This window comes from Microtus oregoni, unplaced genomic scaffold, assembly GCF_018167655.1.
Source record: "Microtus oregoni isolate MIOR12 unplaced genomic scaffold, Mior012 000001F_ref0000356, whole genome shotgun sequence".
Lineage (NCBI taxonomy): Eukaryota > Metazoa > Chordata > Mammalia > Rodentia > Cricetidae > Microtus > Microtus oregoni.
In genome coordinates this window covers 44,308,216-44,322,211 of record NW_024543060.1, presented here as the reverse complement: position 1 = coordinate 44,322,211, position 13,996 = coordinate 44,308,216, and positions in this window count along the sequence as shown.

Genomic DNA, 13,996 nt, shown 5'->3' with positions numbered 1-13,996 from the left:
TCTTCCCAGAGAATTAAGCATGAGTTTTGAAAAAAGAAAAGTACTCAGTTAGAAGAGATGACCCTGTATGTGCATATTATTGTGTCAAGGAAAAGAAACATTTAATTTTGTTTTACAATAGCTATATATAGGATTCTGATGTGTTTTCAGCATAGTGTCATCAGAGGGTGGCAAAGGAAGCCATGATGTTTTCTAAGGACCACCTGGACAGATTACAATCAATAAGACATAAGTCTATATTACAAGCAAGGCAGATGAATGCTATTTGTACTTGACAAAACAATTTTGTTTGAGACTATCAGAAAATACTGGAGGAAAGAAATGATGTCCTACCTGAGGTCAAACACTTATATAGAGTTAAGCTTAGTTACTTGCTATTGTGAGATAATATTTTGATGTAGTAAAGGGATATTATCTTTATGTTAATAGCATTTGCATCTAATGCCGTTAATTTAATTTGAATTTGTATTAGTATTTTATTTATATTTTAATAACTAAAGCTTTATGAGAATAAGAAAGTAAAACAGACATACTGGCCAGTCTTACAGACTAGGCAGTGGTAACACACACCTTTAATCCCAGTTGTCACACAAGTTTGCCATAGAAACTGGGTTTTGCGTTCCTTTATTCCCAGTGGTGCAAACCTTTAATCCCTGGCCTAAATAAGAATATAAAATGGAAGAAGATATATCATAGACACAGTCTCATTCTGAGCTTCTTGGAGTCAGGTTTGCCATTTTGGACCGAGGTCAAGGCAAGAGCAAGTGGCTGGCTGCTTTGTTTTTTCTGGTCTTCAGGTTGATCCCCATTTCTATCTCTGAGTTTTTTATTAATCATACTTCAAATGAGGCCAAATTGGGGCAACAACAGCCACATAAAACCTGAGAGAGCTTGAGAAGGGATTCTGGACATAAAAATACAGAGTCCAGCTTGACGTCTTGATTGAAGCATTTTCTCAGGTGCTTCTGTTTAGTGGCAGCAAGCAAAGGCATGGTTCCTTTAAGACAGGCTTCCTTACTCAGCATTAGCAGCAAAAAACATGCAATTCTTTTAAGAGACCCTGCCACCAAACTCTTAAATGATGAACTATCTTCAGTCTTTGTGGTGATGGCATGGACCTAGAAACTCCACAGAGATGTGACAATAAATGTGATGCCTTTCAGTACCTCTGCCATGAAGCTAGACTAGCAGAAAGCCATGGATTAGAGTGGACTCAGCAGCCAATGACAGGGATTTAATCCTAGCCATGCTGCTTTCTATGTTTAAAACTCAAGTGCTCAGAAAAAGAAAGATACATACAGTAAAGACATATTCAGATGGGGGAAAAAAAACCTTCTAAATAGTGGTTTAAATACTTTGTTTAAAAATGTATGTAGGAATGGGAAAGGAAAAAAAAGAATAAATTCCTTTTATAAAAAGAAATCAAGTATTTGGATGGCATACGCCTTTAATCCCAGCACTTGGGAGAAAGAGTCAGGCAGGTATCTGTGAGTTCAAGTGCAACCTGGTCTACAGAGTGAATTCCAGGACTGCCAGAGATAACCTTTGCCTTATCCTGTGTTCTCCTCCAGGCAGTGCTATTCTCAGGCATCTGCCATCTTTCATTCTATAGCATCGCCGAAAAATCTCAAGCGCCATTGCCATATCTTGCAGTTTTCTTCCTTCTAAAGATGTGTCTTAATGTCATTGTTGCACAGTCTTTCTCTTTGTGTATATCTAGAATCCTTCTGAGACATGCCATATCAAATACATTCAGCCCCTGTTCTGAAGAGGGTTTCAGTTTTAAAGAAGCCAGCTCAAGACAAGTGTCTCATATACTTGTAATTTTTGTTGTTGTCATTATGTCTCTTGCTAACCAAATATTTCCTAGTGACTGGAATGCAGCTCTCGCTGTCTATATAAGTCTCTTTATGTCTGAAATATTTTCCTCCTTTGAACTGAGGGTTCTTCCCATACAGACAAAGTTGACTGTTTGCTTGAGGCTGTGATTCTTTATTATAATGTTAAAATCCAATTGAGCCATTCCCAAGTGTTGTATCTCAGTATTCTCATTTTTCTACTTCCATACCAATGTTTTCACTTAAGTTCCACCATTCTATTTCCTATGGCCTGCAGCTCATTTGGACTTTCATCAATGAGTGTTGTATCATTGGTGAAACACAAGTTATTGATTTGCATACCACCTATCTGCACGTCTATCTCCTCATTTTCCAGGGCTGTTGCTATTATTAATTCCAGTATTATATTAAATACTAGTGGTGAGAGGTGACACCCCCGAAACACTCCTATGAGTGTTTTAAACTGATAACTTAGTTTCCCACAGACTTTGACTGATTCAAAGGCATCTTCATAGATTCTTATGATTTTCTGTGGGTACATGTAGAACCTACTTGTTTCCCAAAGTCTTTCCTCCAAATACTATGAAATGCCTTCCTTAAGTCAATGTAACAGACATATAAGTCTATTCCAAATGCTTCATATTTTTTGCTACTTGTGTCAGAGTGAGCATCTGATCAATTGTGCTCCTGTTAGCTCTGAATCCACACTGGGTCCCTGCTAGGATTTCCTCTGTTCTGTCTTTAATACTTTGCAGGATAATGGATGAGAAAATCTTACTGTTATGGTACAATTAACTAATGCCCCTGTAATATGAATAATCCAGTTTTCCATTTTTGTTGTGTATAGGAATTATGACTGAGTACTTTCATTCTGTGGGAATCACTTCATGTTCCGATATCTTTAAAAGAGTCTGAGAAGCACTTCAGCCCCTGAGATTATTGTAGCCACCTCAAGCTCCTCCACCATGGTGCCATTGACTCCTGTGGCCTTTTTGCATTCCATTCTCTTGATAGCTTCCTCTCTGTCACTCCTGCCAATATTTAATATTTTCTTATCGTCTATGGTGTTTGAGTGGCTGCTGAGGTATTTCTCATTGTAGTCTATGTTGACAGCATTAAGGTCATTGTAAAGGTGTCAAAGTATTGTCTGCATCTTTGCTTTACTTTCCCTGGTATATTAATAAATGACCTTGCCCATCTTTAATCACCTGAATCTGAGGAGTGTATCTGGCAGCTATCTGTCTGGTAACTTCATAGACAAGATGTGATTTATTATGGAGTCCAGCTTCTTCAACCTCTTTGTGTTTACTTCGTATATACAGCTCTCTATCATTCTTTGCTCTTCTTTTGACCTACCTAAACAGATAATTGTGGTGTTTTGCTGCTTGCGGATTGGTGCTTAATTTGTTCTTTAGCCTCCTTCTTTCTTCAGCCAGGCTGATTATCTCTACAGTAAGTCATTCTACTGGTGTTTCCCTTTTTGGGTAACCAAACATCTTCTTTAAAACCTCCTGCATAGCACTTTTGATTTTCTCCCTTTCACTTTCTACATTTGTAAAGGCCGTTTTATGATTCCCCTGATCACACCCCCCCAGTGGTTCTCTTATGCTCTCTCTCTCCATACAGCTGGGTTCAGCAGTTGTTTGTAATCAGTCTTCTTGTTCATCATGCTTGACATGTCTCTCATAAGTTACAGTTGAATGTTGGCCATCACAATTTGGTGATCGGACCCTACGTCAGTACTAGGAAATGATAAACTCTTTTGGATACTAGATAAGAGTTTCCTGCTGACCAAAATATAATCAATTTTGCTGTATGTGTATTTGTCAGGGTATTCACACATTCAACATTTTTATGGTTTGGCCTGCTTGAATTTCGGGTGCCTCATTCATAGTAACATGCTTTTAAAAAGGCAGATCAGTGGTTGGCTTCTTCTCAACGGCTAGAGGGAACTTGTGATCATAAAATTAGATTTCATATATAAAATTTTCCATTAAACATCAATGTGTGCTAGTTAGCTAGGGAATGTGCTAATCTGAAGCAAACATCCTCATCAACATATAAAACTATACACACATAAGCCAAAAAAGTAAGTGCTAGAAAAGAATTGAGGAGCCCTAAAAAAGTCAGAGTCCACTAACAAATCTTTGCTGTTATTCATGGGTCATAGAATGGGACACTTGAGTGAGGATGCATCAATATCTTTAAGATTAGAGGTAATGTAGTTATCATGGAGGGTCATGACCACAAAGCCATGGAATTGAGTACAGAGACAGATATCTGAAAGGTGAAACAGATGAATCTGAGAAATACAGAAAAAAAAAACTAAAAGTAATACAAAAAGTAAGAGGAGGAAGTCATTTGTCTTAATACTTATTTACACCACAGAAAAAATAATTTACAGACATAACATCAGTTAATTGTATATAGAATATTGAAGGAGCCAAAGAGAAACATTTCATCTACTAAAATTATTACCAACAAAAATCTCAGAAAGCAGGAAATAGAGGTTTTCCCTTCCACATTTCTGTCATACAAATTTCAGTCTCCAACATCATCATCAACAACAAACCCAGTCAATCAATCCACCTTGACTTTTCTTTCAGAGATTCTAGTTTTGATTTGACTACTAATGAATGGAGATTTTGTTCAAAAAAGAAGTTCTAGAAAACCAAACATCACTCGATATACTCTGAATTTTTTTAAGTTTTCTTGGTTTGTTTATCTACTCTGGGTTGGTATGAAGACATTATTCCCTTTTATTAAAGGAACAAAATCCACATGAAAACAATTTCATATCTCAAGGTATAAGGAACTCCTATGGTAATATGGTTTTTGAATCAATATACACTGTTCTCATAGATAATTTTGCTAAAATGAGGCATACTGTTTAGTGATTGTTCCTAAGTTTACCAAGTAAATGGAGTGCCCATCGTTAGTGATTTAAACCACAACTTAAAGACTATATAAGGAAATGAAACCACCAGCAGCTGCCTAAAATTAATGCCTATCTTTGGTAGAGGCAGCACAAAGTTTTGAATAAAGTGGGGACAAAATTAAAGGCTGCAGATAATAAAATTAGTTATAAACTTTGTACTTTAAACAGTAGGCTTTAGAAGAATCAAAATAAGTAATCAGAATTAATTAGAAGAAAGACTAAAGAGCATGTGCTCTAACCTAATATAATTGCATCAGACCCACAAACTCTGCAATCCTCCTTGCTAGTGAAAGGAATTTCTCTGTCTACATTCCTTAAGATTTCCTCTTTGCTGGAAAAGTATAGAATGTCATAAATTAGTGTCCATTAAAACAAATACATTGTTTAATCAAAATTAAATACATAAAAAATTCATGTAATTCATTGTAATTAGTTATATGACTGACAACTTATACCTTCAGAGATGTGGTGAGCTTGTGAAATATTCATAAATTTGATAGAGAACCAGTTAATATAGATGGACTCACTAATCCCTGAAGGCACAACCAAAATGTTCTTTGTACTGAATACTAACAACCTGAACAGAAAATTCACTAGGGTGAAATCTGAATGTACTTAATTTAAAATAAACTATTAGGTCCACCATTAGATTATTATAAGTGAAGTTATATAATACCCTAGGGAGAATACTCCCCTTTTAGAGTGGGTTCATATACATGCTCTACCTATTCCAGTAAGAAAGATTAAACAAGATATTGGCTCACTACAAATACAATAAAGGCATTATTACATGTGTTCTAGTATCTTGAGAGCTTTGTGTTTTCTCTTCTCCACAGGATAGACATGTTGAGAATAAACCCTGACATTGACCTGGTCTCCAGAATTTAGTATATCAAGTCTAATGAATCCTAAAACAAAGTGAGGATCATCATTTTAATGGACTTCACTGTCAAAGCAACAATCAGAATAACCAGATCCATAGAGATTATACTTGATTGACAAATAGAGAGATCTCCCTGACAGGTTATCTGTTGAACAGAAACAGATAAAGGTTGTTATGGAAGTCTCATTTAACATGTGAAGTGAAACATTCTGAAACCAGTGAGCTCAAGCATGTCTCTAATCACATTATGCAAGTCATGATCTCTTTGTCAGTTCTATGACTTAAGAGCATTTACAGATCTGAAGATCCTTAAATGAGAAAGAGACTGAGTTTCAGTGTCTAAAGAGCCCATAACAGTCAAAATACATGGTACTAATATTCTTCTCAGTACCCCCAAGGAACTTGTGGTCATTCAATAAGTGTGGTAATGTATTAGAGAGATGGAAAACTAAGTACTGACTCAAAAGCAATGTTAATTCTAGAAAAAAACAGTTTGCTTTACTAGACTACAAATCAGGGGAGAATTCAAGACAGCAAACAGATTTTTTTTTCTTAGTAGATGAAAGATTTAGTCCAGTGATTACCCAAGATCATTTAGCAGTTATTTTCTTACTTTACAAATGAAAAATTAGATATGTTAAGACAGGCATATCCAGTTGCTTAAAAACTAACAGTGCTTGCAAGAGGAACAGAAAGCCCCCTGGCTCTTTGGGAAAGCAACAGGCAAATAGAGTACTAAAAATTTGGATGTTTTCTGAAATTGTACTAAGACATTGTGTATTTTACAGTCATAGGAATGTCTGTGCCATCATAAACACTAAGGGGGTCTAGGTACACTAATTTCTACTCTAGACCTGCTTGAGTCATCTGATTGGCTTCTCTGAAAGCACATAGACATGGGTGATTTACAAATAATTATTGTCAATATAAAGTGGAGACCAGTCCTATCTCATTTTCCAGAGATGTGTCGAGTCCCGGAACAAAATAATATTGCTTTTGATTCGTAGAATGAAATTATGGCTTTGGAAATCCTCATCCCTTATTTAGCTATTACTAGTGATAATTATAAACACATGACTTTATACTAGGATTGAGAAGAAAAACTTTCACATTCATGTTCATGTGCATATTAACTATCTTTTCTTACATTGATATGAAGACAATGTACGCAAATGGCTTTCCTTTGACACAGAGAAGTCTATCTTTCCTATGATATACATTGGGCCTGAAAAAAAAGATGAAGAAATTTCTTTAGGTATAAGACATATGATATAAGTAAAGTAAATTCCATGAATTTGTAGAGAATTGTCACATCAACTAAATTCATTTCTTAACATTTCTCTCCTCCATCTTAGAATTAATATCAGCCATGACAAGCTTGCTTTGAATTTGGAAGCAACATGTATTACATTTAAGTGTGGTATTTTAACCCAACATGTCCATGTTTTGTGTGTCATAGAAGTCTTTTTGCATGATACAAAAAGGCATGACATTTGGCCCTGTGGGGCCTTTATGACCCATCTCATTTTCTCATATCTGTAATCATCCCAAGGAGATAGATTATAACAGCAATTTTAATACAATGCAGCATAAATCCTTTAGAATGTGATGTACAGATTCTTCTTTCCATTTGGTAATACAGTTCCAAAAATTCAGCATAAAAGAAGAATTTCCTAGAGTGTGTTATAAGTCACAAACCAACATGGAATGGAACTACGGTTCAAAAGCTTTATTGTCTAAGTAAGCCACGAAGATGGGAATACATAATCACCTGTGATAAAAAGGAAAATATATGTGTGAGTGTAGATTTGCCAAATACTGAAGATAGAATATATATTTTATAACAAGAGGCCGTGGATTTTCCTTTTCTCTATACTTTTTCTCTTTGAATTTTCTCATAGGGAGCTATAGACATCACTGTTTTTTGCATAAGATCATATAACTTTGGTTGGCACAGAGTTTTGCATTCTGTTTATCATCAAGGTAAAGAAATGTACCTTTATAACCTCACTTCAAAGTGTTTCTTCAGAATGATATGAAGTAGAAATTCTTTTGGTGGCAAATTTTCCAAGTGTTATCTTTGATTTTTCATTTAATGAAAGGGTCAGTGATTAGATTTAGAGATATACATTGATTTATGAGTAGGATAAACATCTTGACTTTCCAGAAATATTCACAGAACATATTTAGCAAACATAGGGTAGATTAATTCTGATGAGAATATAATGTGAAAAGACTTGTATTTCATATTTTTGCTCATCAAAGGTAATTTTAATTGCTCCAATTGCTGTGGTGCTATGCACCAAGAGTTTCAGTAATACACTTATCCAGCCATGTCTATCAGTGTCCAATACACCCAGAAACAAAGTGCCTGCAGTGGCAGGTTTATAAATTGAACTTGAGGTAAGAAATGTGAGTCTCCACTCACAAAGACAGAAGTGGCTGTTGCCACTGTGGTGTGTCCTGTCTGATAACTGCCAGGATCAGCCCTGAGCCAGAAATCCCCCAGGACTATCAGTCAGACTCATTGTGGCAGGGTGATGGACACAAGCAGTTCCATCATGGAAACTTTCTTCTAGCTCAACAAGAAGGTTCATTGTCACTGAAATAGACATCTATTCTTGAAAAGGATTTGTCTTCTTTCTGCCAATAGTTTTTTTGTGGTTTTTTTTTCAAAATATCTATCTGGAGACATAGACATTCTCTTAACTTCTCTCATGCTGCTATACACTGCTACATTTCCTCTGACCATGGCACATATTTTACAGCAAATGGATTGTAGAAATGACTTCATACTCATGGAATCCATTGCTTTTACTATTTCTCCACCATCCTGAGACAATTTTTTAAACACTATTTTGAAATAGACCTTAGAAAAATTGGTTCGTGTGATAAGTTGAGCTGGGTCAGTGTTGCCCAAGACTTGATATACACTCTAAACCCAAACAGCATATACTCTGCTGTCTCTCATCGATGGTGATCACCAGTATGGAAATTGGGTGGTGGAGACAGCATAGGCTTTATTTGCTACTATTCTGAGTAATCATGAAGATAAATGTTGATTTCAGAACTCTAAAGTATTGGGCTATCATGGTATAAAACTCTTCTTCCGAAATTTAGGATTCCATATTGTAGACGCTAACAGTATATCTATTAACATAAAAATTGAAGCTAAAGTGTGAATCCACCACCAAAGAAAGGAGTATCACTGCTGGCAGTGGTTGATGACATCTGATGTATACCTTGAATTAATGCCAAGCATCAAGAGTAAGCAGAAATACGTCTAGATAGTCTCTGTGCCTTACTTAATAATCCCAAATGATGAAGTCAGTTGCAGACGGCTGTAATTGAATGTGGCTGTGGTTGTGCTTGGGCTATCCCAGCAGGTAAGGAACTACAGGTAGTTAATTTTATAGCAGTATAGTAAGAGTAGGACATAATCTGAAAAATCCCCTGAAATCACAAATAAACTTTTAAGAACAAAATCTGAAATAGCATTAAGGAGTCCATAAAAATTTTGATATGAGTGCTTATTTATATTTAAACACGGATAAGCATTTTGTCATTGATTACTCTGCTAATAACAGAGCAAACTAATAGCAATCCCTTTAAATCCCCAAATTTAAGTTAAAAGTAGTATGATGTAATTCAGATAGAAAAACCACAAAGAATCAAAAGTAGAAAATAAATTAATTATTGTTTCTCAGGAAATTAAATATGTCTTTATTTGTATAAGTGGTATTTTACTCATGTCTATTCTAAGCATGGCTCCCATATTGTCTTCATTTCCCTCTCTCTCATTTATCAATCTACCTATAATCCATTTATCTATAATAAGTTTTAATTAGTTTTTATTTTTGATAGTTTCTTACTTATATATAATATATTATTATAAGTTCTCCCCAGTTATGACCCTGCATGTCCCTCCAATTGCATTTTACCTTTTTTTGACCTTAAATATCACTTTTTCTTGTGGTCTTATATTTTTTGTACATACAGAACTTCTGAAGTGATTATGGCCACAATGTTTATAATTGTCATGCCTGTGTTGATTTACTTAGAGTATATGTATTTTATAAAGTGATGAATTTCATTGTATTATCTTTATAGGTAAATCAACTGATCGCATTTATCTACCATTAGACTTCCTTCACTGACTTTATTTTTTTCCAAATATTTTTTATGCCTTTTTATGCCATGAATAAAGCTTAAAATGTTTCTCTGAGTCTGCATTACTTGTTTAACATAAAGATATACAACGATTTTATTATTTGCTCTTTATTAAGCTCTGTTTAGGTACAATTTTTATGAGAATTGTTCTGTGATAACTTTATGGTATACACTTGGATCCCTAAATTACATTTTCTGGTATTTCCCTTCCCATACTTTTCTTCCTAAGGGAAATAATAAGAGATTTTTTGTGAGATTTGGCTGGTGGAAATGAAATAGGACATAGAGTGATTTTATCATCAAAAGACTGCAGTAGTCAGGTTCTACTTCAGCACGTGTCCCTCCCCATGCTCAGATGCAACAACCCATCAGCTGTGGTTACCATTTACCACAGGTAAATTGGATTCTCACCAACAAACACTTATGTCAAATTTCTCAACTTATTTTTAACTATGTTGTCACATACATTGCTTAATATATTCCTCGTTTACAGTCTGATATTTCGCTTAAAGATTATGCTTCAACTGAAAACAAGGAAAACAGCTGACAGATTTTTCATGCCTATTTCACAGCTATATATGTTGCCAAATCTTTGCAACCATGCACATCGTCATTCTGATTTTCAATATGAATCTTAGCTGATTCATAGAATGGTAGTTTGTAAGTTTTATTATAAAATCTCTGCACTTTGTCTTGTAAATATCAGGATTATTAGTGATATGGCAATGTAGTAGAACTTTAGATATACTAGAAGATTTGATGGAAATTTAACATTGTATAAAGGTGACATCTCATATTGGCAATAAAATGGTGAGCCACCTACAAGCAACACTGAAATACCAGGTAGTCTATTATAAAAAACTATAAATTGTATCCACTTTCTATGCTGTACAGAAACTGGATCATAATAACATCACAACAATGGAAACAATTGAAAATTTTATCCTACAATGTCTAGTATCTGTGAAGTACTACATAAATGAACTCAAGTACTCTAAATCAAAATCTTCCATTTTTTTTCTTTTTTTAAGTCATAAACTGATTGGCCCATTAGCTCAAGCTTCTTATTGACTCTTTTTTTCATTTATTTATTCATTTTTTAAATTTTCCATTCAAAAATTTACATTTCCTTACTTCCAATCCCCTCCCACTCCCTCTCTTACCCTCCTCCCTCTCCCTCGCTGCTTGAGAGAAGGCAGGAAAACCTCCAAGGCCCTCCCTACTACATCCAGGCCTAGGAAGCTTTGCATCCAAATAGACTAGGGTCCCAAAAAGCCAATACATGCAGTAGAAACAAGTCCCAGTGCCTTTATCAATGGCTTCTAAGTCAGCCCCCATTGTCAGCCACAATCAGAGAGTTTGGTTTGATCACATGCTCCTTCAGCCTGGTCCAGCTGGATTTGCTGAGCTCCCATTAGAACAGGCACACTGACTCAGTTGGTGGACCAACCCCTCACGGTTCTGACTTCCTTGCTAGTCTTCTCCCATCTTCTGCCCTTCAACTGGACCTTGGGAGCTCAGTCTGTTGCTCTCTATCTCTATTTCCCTTTGTTGCTGGACAAAGTTTCTATGGTGATATTCGAGATAATCATCAGTGTGATAGTGGGGCAAGGCCAGTTTTGGCACCTCTGCTCTGCTGCCCAATGACCTAGCTGAGGACATCCCTGTGGCCACCTGGGATCCCTTCTAGAACCAAGTCTCTTGCCAACCCTAAAATGGCTCCCTTAATGTAGATATCTTCTTCCTTACTCTTATGTCCGCCCTTCTGCCATCTCCACCCTCCCACTCCCCCAAGCTCTCGCCAGTCTTTCCCTTCTCTCTTCCCTCTTGCCCTCTCTCCCTCCCTCACCCCCACCTACCCCCACCCCCATGCTCCCAACTTTTGCCCAGCAATCTTGTTTGCTTCCAATTTCCAGGAGGATCTATATATGTTTTTCTTTGGGTTCACCTTGTTTTTTGGCTTCTCTGGGCTTGTGAACTATAGGCTTAATGTCCTTGCTTTATGGCTAGAGTCCACTATTGAGTGAGTACATGCCATATTCATCTTTCTGGGTCTGGGTTATCTCACTCAGGATAGTGTTTTCTATTTCCATGGGCAAATGTATATGTACATATGCAAAATATAATAAATAATGATAGCTGACTTGCACTATGCTATAAAATTGAAACATCATAGAACTTCTCATATAGAGTAAGAATAATAAGTGTCTATTGTTGTTTTTATTCAACCTTTAACATATTTTTTATATGTTGATGTGTCTGTGTGTGGGCATGTGCTTGTGCGTGCAGGTGTGCACAAAGCACAGAAAATTTGGATTCCATTGGATTTGAAACTGTGAGCTACCTAACCTGGTTGCTGGGAATTAAACTCTGGTATTCTGCAGGAACACTACCCACTCTTAACCTTAAGACCTGCTCTTCCTTATTAGTCATGATGACCTAATCTGCTTAGTGATTAGGGATAAAATCACCAGAATTATATTAAACTTTCAGTTCAGTAATTTTTATTTGAAAACTTTGAGACTGGAAATGTTTCAATTTCTGATTTGTGTCATTTCTTAATATTTTTACATAGCTAGTAAATTATCTGTTGTAGAATACACATAGATAAATATAACATTAGGATTAATGTAACTTTACTCCTACAACATGAAGGTCATTTTACAATTTTTTTTTTAGAATTTCACTTTGATCCACCAAAGGAGGTTAAGTACATATAGTTATTTGGCATTACATGTTACTACTTACAAAGTCATAGAATTTGGATGATTTGGGGTTTTAACCATCCATATTACAATTCCACAAAGAAAATAATTGTTTCAAGCAAAGTTTAGCCTGAGGAGATTGGAAGAGGGTGACTGTGAATATGCATGAAACAAATAGCAAAAACAAATAAACAAACAAAAGACAAATAAATTGCAACTTAAAAACCATGAACATAAAATATGTGAACATGTATAGGTCAAAAAAAGTGACTGATATTAGTTTATTACAATGGGCTGTCAACATTCCAAAAAATTAAAAGAAACTGTGACAATATTTTGAAAGAAACAGTGAGCAGTTTTATGAAAAGTAGTTAATTAAAGTCATTTAATGATGGTTTTCAAATTAAAAGAAATGTGTTATTAAAATTCACTAGTAATATAGCAAGACACTAATTACAACACAACTGAAATAGAACTCACTTTCTCTTTAACGTTCTTGTCTAAAAGAAGCAGACACTGTTTTCTCACCCCTAATTATAATTTTCAAACATCCATCAAAAAGCAAATTAAGCCTTACTGTTCTTCTTAACTTAGAGATATGTGTACAAATTTGAAGCTGTTCTGCTTTCCTCCGAAATCTTCAATAAAGATATGTTGTTGCTAATCTCAAAAGATGCCTTCTTTCACATCCTAAGATTGCCTTAAAGACGTGAGACTCTGATTAAAAGCACATGTACACTTTCAGTGTGCTCCTCCTATGAAAAGCCAACTGATATCTGGAAAATAAACATGTTTCTTATTTTAAAGGTTCATTAAATGATAAAATTTAATTAATAATATGTTGTGGAATAATTCTTTTGTACACTGTCAAGACTTGTTGTTTTCAGAGGTTTAATTAAGAGCCAACTGGCCAATAGCTAGACAGGAAGAGCTTAGTCAGGAGAGTCAGACTGGAAGAAGGCTGGGAAGAAGAAGGGTGGCCTCACCAGGAAATGCAGAGAGAAGCAAAATAAGTTTGCCTTGTTAAAATAAGATCCTGAGCTATGTGTGTGGTGTTCGATACATAAAATAAAATATGGATCAAATAAATTTGCAAGCCTAAGCTGTTGATTGAGGGTTTATAATTAATATCAAGCCTCTCTGTGGTCATGTGAGAGCTGGCTGATGGTAGAGGAAAATCTACATATCTGGCCAAGTACATCCACATAAGACTTGAGAAAGCATTCCCCCCCTCCCTTTTTTTTTTTTTTTTTTTTTAAAGAAAGGTTTCTCAGTAGCTTTGGAGCCTGTACTTAAACTCACTCTGTGGACCCTGTTGGCTTCAAAAATCACAGAGACCTGTCTCCCTCTGCAGTCCAAGACGTCTCCCAGCAGCACTTTTACTTTAGCTGCCAGTGCACCATGAACTAAGTTGCATGTCAGGTTCATGGTTTTGCTCATGTGGACAGAAAAGATTACAGAT